At 48.2% G+C, this 11,407-nt stretch overlaps 1 pseudogene; it reads left to right on the forward strand.

Moving 5' to 3' along the window:
* LOC135530553 (cytohesin-4-like) overlaps positions 1-9,316 on the forward strand; it is a 21,455-nt pseudogene extending 12,139 nt beyond the window's left edge.
* Positions 9,317-11,407: the final 2,091 nt, after the last annotated feature.

The following is an 11,407-nucleotide window of genomic DNA, read 5'->3' on the forward strand; positions in this document are numbered from 1 at the left end:
CCCTCTTCAGAAACTGTACGACAGCATCAGGAACGAGCCCTTTAAAATCCCAGAGGATGATGGGAACGACCTGACTCACACCTTCTTCAACCCCGACAGGGAGGGATGGCTCCTCAAACTGGGTGAGACACCCAACAACATGGTCATGATATCATTTAGCTGACCTCTTAAACACTGTTGCTCCTTGGGGAGCTCCGCCCTTCACAGATATCCAGAGATGTTATTAGCTGATTTACAACTCACACCTGGAACATTAAAAGCCAGCACCTACCCTTTCCTGTTCGACTCTGTAGTCTAGTGGAGCAAACCAACAGTAGGATGCAGTCTAGGTAGTAAACAGACAAAAGCCGTAGCATATCTACAGTATGTCAGATGTGTGTGTTTGGTTGGTCAGGAGGCAGAGTGAAGACGTGGAAGAGGAGATGGTTCATCCTGACTGACAACTGCCTCTACTACTTTGAGTTCACCACTGTAAGTCTCTACTACTTTGAGTTCACCACTGTAAGTCTCTACTACAGTTCACCTGTAAGTCTCTACTACTTTTTGAGTTCACCACTGTAAGTCTCTACTACTTTGAGTTCACCACTGTAAGTCTCTACTACTTTGAGTTCACCACTGTAAGTCTCTACTACTTTGAGTTCACCACTGTAAGTCTCTACTACTTTGAGTTCACCACTGTAAGTCTCTACTACTTTGAGTTCACCACTGTAAGTCTCTACTACTTTGAGTTCACCACTGTAAGTCTCTACTACTTTGAGTTCACCACTGTAAGTCTCTACTACTTTGAGTACACCACTGTAAGTCTCTACTACTTTGAGTGCACCACTGTAAGTCTCTACTACTTTGAGTTCACCACTGTAAGTCTCTACTACTTTGAGTACACCACTGTAAGTCTCTACTACTTTGAGTTCACCACTGTAAGTCTCTACTACTTTGAGTTCACCACTGTAAGTCTCTACTACTTTGAGTTCACCACTGTAAGTCTCTAATACTTTGAGTACACCACTGTAAGTCTCTACTACTTTGAGTTCACCACTGTAAGTCTCTACTACTTTGAGTTCACCACTGTAAGTCTCTACTACTTTGAGTTCACCACTGTAAGTCTCTGCTACTTTGAGTACACCACTGTAAGTCTCTGCTATTTTGAATTCACCACTGTAAGTCTCTGCTATTTTGAGTTCACCACTGTAAGTCTCTGCTATTTTGAATTCACCACTGTAAGTCTCTGCTATTTTGAGTACACCACTGTAAGTCTCTGCCACTTTGAGTACACCACTGTAAGTCTCTGCTACTTTGAGTACACCACTGTAAGTATCTGCTACTTTGAGTACACCACTGTAAGTCTCTGCTACTTTGAGTACACCACTGTAAGTCTCTACTACTTTGAGTACACCACTGTAAGTCTCTGCTACTTTGAGTACACCACTGTATGTCTCTACTACTTTGAGTACACCACTGTAAGTCTCTGCTACTTTGAGTACACCACTGTAAGTCTCTACTACTTTGAGTACACCACTGTAAGTCTCTACTACTTTGAGTACACCACTGTAAGTCTCTGCTACTTTGAGTACACCACTGTAAGTCTCTGCTACTTTGAGTACACCACTGTATGTCTCTACTACTTTGAGTACACCACTGTAAGTCTCTGCTACTTTGAGTACACCACTGTAAGTCTCTACTACTTTGAGTACACCACTGTAAGTCTCTACTACTTTGAGTACACCACTGTAAGTCTCTGCTACTTTGAGTACACCACTGTAAGTCTCTACTACTTTGAGTACACCACTGTAAGTCTCTACTACTTTGAGTACACCACTGTAAGTCTCTACTACTTTGAGTACACCACTCTAAGTCTCTGCTACTTTGAGTACACCACTGTAAGTCTCTACTACTTTGAGTACACCACTGTAAGTCTCTACTACTTTGAGTACACCACTGTAAGTCTCTACTACTTTGAGTACACCACTGTAAGTCTCTACTACTTTGAGTACACCACTGTAAGTACTATTTTGAGTACACCACTGTAAGTCTCTACTACTTTGAGTACACCACTGTAAGTCTCTACTACTTTTAGTACACCATCGTAAGTACTATTTTGAGTACACCACTGTAAGTCTCTACTACTTTGAGTACACCATTGTAAGTCTCTCCTACCTGTCTACTCCTCTATGTCCATCCTTCTCTCCATCTCACTGACCCCTTTCAATACCTCTCCATTCCTCCTATATGTTCATCTACATCTCTCATCACCTTCTCCTTCCTTCCTTTCTAACTTCCCTATTGATTTTCATCCCTCCATCTCTTCCCCGCCCAATGAAAACATTCCCTCTGCATCGGTTATATCCCTCCATCTCTTCCCACGTCCCAATGAAAACATTTCCTCCATCTCTTCCCCTCTCTAAACACCTTCCTCTAACCTCCCCTCTCTCTACAGGACAAGGAGCCCAGAGGCATCATCCCTCCCTCTCTAAACTCCTCTCTCTAACCTCACCACTCTCTCTACAGGAAGGATCCCAGAGACATCATCCCTCCCTCTCTAAACACCTTCCTCTAACCTCCCCTCTCTCTACAGGACAAGGAGCCCAGAGACATCATCCCTCCCTCTCTAAACACCTTCCTCTAACCTCCCCTCTCTCTACAGGACAAGGAGCCTAGAGGCATCATCCCTCCCTCTCTAAACACCTTCCCTCTAACCTCACCCTCTCTCTACAGGACAGGGAGCCCAGAGACATCATCCCTCCCTCTCTAAACACCTTCCTCTAACCTCACCTCTCTCTACAGGACAGGGAGCCCAGAGACATCATCCCTCCTCTCTAAACACCTTCCTCTAACCTCACCTCTCTCTACAGGACAGGGAGCCCAGAGACATCATCCCTCCCTCTCTAAACACCTTCCTCTAACCTCACCTCTCTCTACAGGACAAGGAGCCCAGAGACATCATCCCTCCCTCTCTAAACACCTTCCTCTAACCTCACATCTCTCTACAGGACAAGGAGCCCAGAGACATCATCCCTCCCTCTCTAAACACCTTCCTCTAACCTCACCTCTCTCTACAGGACAAGGAGCCCAGAGACATCATCCCTCCCTCTCTAAACACCTTCCTCTAACCTCACCTCTCTCTACAGGACAAGGAGCCCAGAGGCATCATCCCTCCCTCTCTAAACTCCTCTCTCTAACCTCACCTCTCTCTACAGGACAGGGAGCCCAGAGACATCATCCCTCCCTCTCTAAACTCCTCTCTCTAACCTCACCTCTCTCTACAGGAAGGAGCCCAGAGGCATCATCCCTCCCTCTCTAAACTCCTTCCTCTAACCTCACCTCTCTCTACAGGACAAGGAGCCCAGAGACATCATCCCTCCCTCTCTAAACTCCTCTCTCTAACCTCACCTCTCTCTACAGGACAAGGAGCCCAGAGGCATCATCCCTCCCTCTCTAAACTCCTCTCTCTAACCTCACCTCTCTCTACAGGACAGGGAGCCCAGAGACATCATCCCTCCCTCTCTAAACTCCTCTCTCTAACCTCACCTCTCTCTACAGGACAGGGAGCCCAGAGACATCATCCCTCCCTCTCTAAACTCCTCTCTCTAACCTCACCTCTCTCTACAGGAAGGAGCCCAGAGGCATCATCCCTCCCTCTCTAAACACCTTCCTCTAACCTCACCTCTCTCTACAGGACAAGGAGCCCAGAGACATCATCCCTCCCTCTCTAAACACCTTCCTCTAACCTCACCTCTCTCTACAGGAAGGAGCCCAGAGGCATCATCCCTCCCTCTCTAAACACCTTCCTCTAACCTCACCTCTCTCTACAGGAAGGAGCCCAGAGGCATCATCCCTCCCTCTCTAAACACCTTCCTCTAACCTCACCTCTCTCTACAGGACAGGGAGCCCAGAGACATCATCCCTCCCTCTCTAAACACCTTCCTCTAACCTCACCTCTCTCTACAGGACAAGGAGCCCAGAGACATCATCCCTCCCTCTCTAAACACCTTCCTCTAACCTCACCTCTCTCTACAGGACAGGGAGCCCAGAGACATCATCCCTCCCTCTCTAAACACCTTCCTCTAACCTCACCTCTCTCTACAGGAAGGAGCCCAGAGACATCATCCCTCCCTCTCTAAACACCTTCCTCTAACCTCCCCTCTCTCTACAGGACAAGGAGCCCAGAGACATCATCCCTCCCTCTCTAAACACCTTCCTCTAACCTCACCTCTCTCTACAGGACAGGGAGCCCAGAGACATCATCCATCCCTCTCTAAACACCTTCCTCTAACATCACCTCTCTCTACAGGACAGGGAGCACAGAGACATCATCCCTCCCTCTCTAAACACCTTCCTCTAACCTCACCTCTCTCTACAGGAAGGAGCCCAGAGACATCATCCCTCCCTCTCTAAACTCCTCTCTCTAACCTCACCTCTCTCTACAGGACAAGGAGCCCAGAGACATCATCCCTCCCTCTCTAAACTCCTCTCTCTAACCTCACCTCTCTCTACAGGACAGGGAGCCCAGAGACATCATCCATCCCTCTCTAAACACCTCTCTCTAACCTCACCTCTCTCTACAGGACAGGGAGCCCAGAGACATCATCCCTCCCTCTCTAAACACCTTCCTCTAACCTCCCCTCTCTCTACAGGACAAGGAGCCCAGAGGCATCATCCCTCCCTCTCTAAACTCCTCTCTCTAACCTCACCTCTCTCTACAGGAAGGATCCCAGAGACATCATCCCTCCCTCTCTAAACACCTTCCTCTAACCTCCCCTCTCTCTACAGGACAAGGAGCCCAGAGACATCATCCCTCCCTCTCTAAACACCTTCCTCTAACCTCCCCTCTCTCTACAGGACAAGGAGCCTAGAGGCATCATCCCTCCCTCTCTAAACACCTTCCTCTAACCTCCCCTCTCTCTACAGGACAAGGAGCCCAGAGACATCATCCCTCCCTCTCTAAACACCTTCCTCTAACCTCACCTCTCTCTACAGGAAGGAGCCCAGAGGCATCATCCCTCCCTCTCTAAACACCTTCCTCTAACCTCACCTCTCTCTACAGGACAGGGAGCCCAGAGACATCATCCCTCCCTCTCTAAACACCTTCCTCTAACCTCACCTCTCTCTACAGGACAGGGAGCCCAGAGACATCATCCCTCCCTCTCTAAACACCTTCCTCTAACCTCACCTCTCTCTACAGGACAGGGAGCCCAGAGACATCATCCCTCCCTCTCTAAACACCTTCCTCTAACCTCACCTCTCTCTACAGGACAGGGAGCCCAGAGACATCATCCCTCCCTCTCTAAACACCTTCCTCTAACCTCCCTCTCTCTACAGGACAAGGAGCCCAGAGACATCATCCCTCCCTCTCTAAACACCTTCCTCTAACCTCACCTCTCTCTACAGGACAAGGAGCCTAGAGGCATCATCCCTCCCTCTCTAAACACCTTCCTCTAACCTCACCTCTCTCTACAGGACAGGGAGCCCAGAGGCATCATCCCTCCCTCTCTAAACACCTTCCTCTAACCTCACCTCTCTCTACAGGACAAGGAGCCCAGAGACATCATCCCTCCCTCTCTAAACACCTTCCTCTAACCTCACCTCTCTCTACAGGACAGGGAGCCCAGAGACATCATCCCTCCCTCTCTAAACACCTTCCTCTAACCTCACCTCTCTCTACAGGAAGGAGCCCAGAGACATCATCCCTCCCTCTCTAAACACCTTCCTCTAACCTCACCTCTCTCTACAGGACAGGGAGCCCAGAGACATCATCCATCCCTCTCTAAACACCTTCCTCTAACCTCACCTCTCTCTACAGGACAAGGAGCCCAGAGACATCATCCCTCCCTCTCTAAACTCCTCTCTCTAACCTCCCCTCTCTCTACAGGACAAGGAGCCTAGAGGCATCATCCCTTTGGAGAACCTGTGTGTGAGAGAGGTGGTGTATGCACGCAAACCGGTAAGAATACAATACCCTTAGACACTCATCCTTCAAATCAAATCAAATGTTATTTGTCACATACACATGGTTAGCAGATGTTAATGCGAGTGTAGCGAAATGCTTGTGCTTCTAGTTCCGAGAATGCAGTAATAACCAACAAGTAATCTAGCTAACAATTCCAAAACTACTACCTTATAGACACAAGTGTAAGGGGATAAAGAATATGTACATAAAGATATATGAATGAGTGATGGTACAGAGCGGCATAGGCAAGATACAGTAGATGGTATCGAGTACAGTATATACATATGAGATGAGTATGTAAACAAAGTGGCATAGTTAAAGTGGCTAGTGATACATGCATTACATAAAGATGCAGTAGATGATATAGAGAACAGTATATACGTATACATATGAGATGAATAATGTAGGGTATGTAAACATTATATTAGGTTTAAAGTGGCTAGTGATATATTTTACATCATTTCCCATCAATTCCCATTATTAAAGTGGCTGGAGTTGAGTCAGTGTGTTGGCAGCAGCCACTCAATGTTAGTGGTGGCTGTTTAACAGTGTGATGGCCTTGAGATAGAAGCTGTTTTTCAGTCTCTCGGTCCCAGCTTTGATGCACTGTACTGACTGACCTCCCCTTCTGGGTGATAGCGGGGTGAACAGGCAGTGGCTCGGGTGGTTGTTGTCCTTGATGATCTTTATGGTCTTCCTGTGACATCGGGTGGTGTAGGTGTCCTGGAGGGCAGGTAGTTTGCCCCCGGTGATGCGTTGTGCAGACCTCACTACCCTCTGGAGAGCCTTACGGTTGAGGGCGGAGCAGTTGCCGTACCAGGCGGTGATACACCTCGACAGGATGCTCTCGATTGTGCATCTGTAGAAGTTAGTGAGTGCTTTTGGTGACAAGCCGAATTTCTTCAGCCTCCTGAGGTTGAAGAGGCGCTGCTGCACCTTCTTCACGATGCTGTCTGTGTGGGTGGACCAATTCAGTTTGTCTGTGATGTGTACGCCGAGGAACTTAAAACTTACTACCCTCTCCACTACTGTTCCATCGATGTGGATAGGGGGTGTTCCCTCTGCTGTTTCCTGAAGTCCACAATCATCTCCTTAGTTGTGTTGACGTTGGTGGTTACAGTGTGGTTATTTTCCTGACACCACACTCCGAGGGCCATCACCTCCTCCCTGTAGGCCGTCTCGTCGTTGTTGGTAATCAAGCCTACCACTGTTGTGTCGTCTGCAAACTTGATGATTGAGTTGGAGGCGTGCGTGGCCACTCAGTCGTGGGTGAATAGGGAGTACAGGAGAGGGCTCAGAACGCACCCTTGTGGGGCCCCAGTGTTGAGGATCAGCGGGGTGGAGATGTTGTTGCCTACCCTCACCACCTGCCATGGGGGGCGGCCCGTCAGGAAGTCCAGTACCCAGTTGCACAGGGCGTGGTCGAGACCCAGGGTCTTGATTGCTCCTGTCTGTTTCTCTGTGTTCCTCAGTACTGTCTGGAGCTGTATAACCCCAACAGCAGGGGTCAGAAGATCAAGGCGTGTAAGACAGAGACAGACGGCAGAGTGGTGGAGGGGAAACACCAGTCGTACATGATCTGTGCCGCTACCGCTGAGGAACGAGACACATGGATAGAGAGCATCAGGTACTACGCATGGAAGAACACACTGGTGGGAGGAGCTACAGGAGAATACACACACGCCAGTGGGGGCTGGCGGGAGGAGCTATAGGAGGATGAGGTCATTGTATTGGATGGAATGGCATATATGGAACGGAGTCAAAGATGTGGTTCCCATGTGTTTTGATGTGTTTGATACCGTTCAATTTATTCCATTCCAGCCATTACAATGAGCCCATCCTCCTATAGCTCCTCCCAGTTCCACCACACACACACACACACACACACACACACACACACACACACACACACACACACACACACACACATACACAACATAGTGACTAGGGTCTGGCTTCAATGATGGACTCTTTTGGCAGAGAGCAACTATGTCACTGCCTACAAGAACATTTGAAAAATTCCTGGAACTCTCCTGACCAATCAGGATGCAGACATTCCAGAACGTCGCGATTCAAAACCAAAGTTTGCAGGCAAAACCTTTGCAGTGGTTTTAGTGAAGGTAGTTCGCCACTCGTTAAAAAGAACCTCTGTGGTCTCCATCTTACCAACTATGATTTAGTATTTGGTGTAAGCGGTAGAGCAGTGACCTAGGCAGTGATGTACTGTAGTTCCTCTATGGTGCCTCGGCTGGGCTTTTAGAGGCTACACACGCAGTCACAACACCATTAACAACTCACCATCCTGATATCTCACCTTACAGAGCCAGCATCACCAAGGACCCCTTCTATGACCTGGTGTCGGTGCGTAAGAAGAAGGTGATCAACCAGGCTCCCCAAGACTGAGACAGGACAGCACCCCCTGTGGATCAATCACAGTACTGCATCACAGAGGGAGATGGAACCCCTACAGCAAATAGTACAATCAATAGACTTAGGTTCAGGTTCAGTTGAACTGACTAAGCATTGGGAACCTGGACACTTTCAACAGTGAGAATGAGGACCTTCTACCTTAAAAAGGAATTAGAAATGAACTTTTGTCATGATGAGAATTGAGGGATAATTAGTTTTGTTGCAAGAAGAGTTTCTGAGAAGACTGCTGGGGACTGATTTGGACTTTTATCTGGATTAAACGGGTGGAACTGTGTACTGTCTGGAAGAGGGACTTCTCCTTTTCAACCACCACCGTGTCAAAGGACTTCCTTCTTACCCTGTGAGATGAAATACTGTCATTGTCAACAGCTGTCAACGTGACCTGTACATACTGTTTGTTGAGGTGGTGACAGAAGCGAAGCCAAGAGAGCGGTTGCTCATGTACATACTGCAGATAGATACGACCTCAAGCATGGCTGATTCCACCTACTGTCCTTGTATGACTCTTTGACTGTGTCCCAAATGGTGCCCTATTCTCTATACAGTGCACTACTTTCCACCAGAGCCTTATGGACCCTGGTCAAAAGTGGTGCACTAAATAGGGAACAGGGTGCCATTTGAGATGCTGTTATAAGACCTCTGTGTCTGGTTTATCATACCTGTTCTATGTACTGGATGTACATCATGCTAATAGATACCACCTCGACCGTTGCTGGCTTCGCCAACTGTACTGGGGCGGCAGGTAGCCTAGTGGTTAAGAGTATTGGGCCAGTAGCCACGAGGCCGCTGGTTCGAATCCCCGAGCCTCCTCGGTGAAAAACTGTTGATGTGCCCTTGAGCAAGGCGCATGACCCATAATGCTCCTGTAAATTGCTCTGGATAAGAGAGTCTGTTAAATGACTGACATGTATTTGTCTCTGCATGCTAATACTGTGGAGAGGATCTCTGAGTCGCCTGGTTATTGTATCTGTTCTGTGTCAATAGATGAGACTGCATTGGTTAGAGAGAGAAACCATCACATCTCACCAGGAAGTCAACACAGTATTTATAGCACAGAGGTGAATAGAGATAGCATACAAACAACTCTTCTGTCACTGTCATGCCACACAAGCACCAAAGACACACACACAACCTGGGAGTACACACACACAACCTGGGAGTACACATACAGAACCTGGGAGTACACATACAGAACCTGGGAGTACACATACAGAACCTGGGAGTACACATACAGAACCTGGGAGTACACACACACAACCTGGGAGTACACATACACAACCTGGGAGTACACATACAGAACCTGGGAGTACACACTCACAACCTGGGAGTACACATACACAACCTGGGAGTACCCCCACACAACCTGGGAGTACACATACACAACCTGGGAGTACACATACACAACCTGGGAGTACACATACAGAACCTGGGAGTACACACACACAACCTGGGAGTACACATACAGAACCTGGGAGTACCCCCACACAACCTGGGAGTACACATACACAACCTGGGAGTACACATACAGAACCTGGGAGTACACACTCACAACCTGGGAGTACACATACACAACCTGGGAGTACCCCCACACAACCTGGGAGTACACATACACAACCTGGGAGTACACATACACAACCTGGGAGTACACATACAGAACCTGGGAGTACACACACACAACCTGGGAGTACACATACAGAACCTGGGAGTACCCCCACACAACCTGGGAGTACACATACACAACCTGGGAGTACACATACAGAACCTGGGAGTACACACTCACAACCTGGGAGTACACATACACAACCTGGGAGTACCCCCACACAACCTGGGAGTACACATACACAACCTGGGAGTACACATACACAACCTGGGAGTACATATACAGAACCTGGGAGTACACACACACAACCTGGGAGTACACATACACAACCTGGGAGTACACATACACAACCTGGGAGTACATATACACAACCTGGGAGTACACACACACAACCTGGGAGTACACATACACAACCTGGGAGTACACACACACAACCTGGGAGTACACATACACAACCTGGGAGTACACATACACAACCTGGGAGTACACATACACAACCTGGGAGTACACACACACAACCTGGGAGTACACATACACAACCTGGGAGTACATATACACAACCTGGGAGTACACACACACAACCTGGGAGTACACATACACAACCTGGGAGTACATATACAGAACCTGGGAGTACACACACACAACCTGGGAGTACACATACACAACCTGGGAGTACACATACACAACCTGGGAGTACATATACAGAACCTGGGAGTACACATACAGAACCTGGGAGTACACATACAGAACCTGGGAGTACACACACACAACCTGGGAGTACATATACAGAACCTGGGAGTACATATACACAACCTGGGAGTACACACACAGAAACTGGGAGTACACACACAACCTGGGAGTACACACACACAACCTGGGAGTACATATACAGAACCTGGGAGTACACACACACAACCTGGGAGTACATATACACAACCTGGGAGTACACACACACAACCTGGGAGTACACATACACAACCTGGGAGTACACACACACAACCTGGGAGTACACATACACAACCTGGGAGTACACATACAGAACCTGGGAGTACACATACACAACCTGGGAGTACATATACACAACCTGGGAGTACACATACACAACCTGGGAGTACATATACACAACCTGGGAGTACACATACACAACCTGGGAGTACACATACAGAACCTGGGAGTACACATACACAACCTGGGAGTACACATACACAACCTGGGAGTACATATACACAACCTGGGAGTACACATACACAACCTGGGAGTACATATACACAACCTGGGAGTACACACACACAACCTGGGAGTACACATACACAACCTGGGAGTACACATACACAACCTGGGAGTACACACACACAACCTGGGAGTACACATACACAACCTGGGAGTACACACACACAACCTGGGAGTACACATACACAACCTGGGAGTACACA

This window comes from Oncorhynchus masou, unplaced genomic scaffold (assembly GCF_036934945.1).
Source record: "Oncorhynchus masou masou isolate Uvic2021 unplaced genomic scaffold, UVic_Omas_1.1 unplaced_scaffold_1378, whole genome shotgun sequence".
Classification (NCBI taxonomy): domain Eukaryota; kingdom Metazoa; phylum Chordata; class Actinopteri; order Salmoniformes; family Salmonidae; genus Oncorhynchus; species Oncorhynchus masou.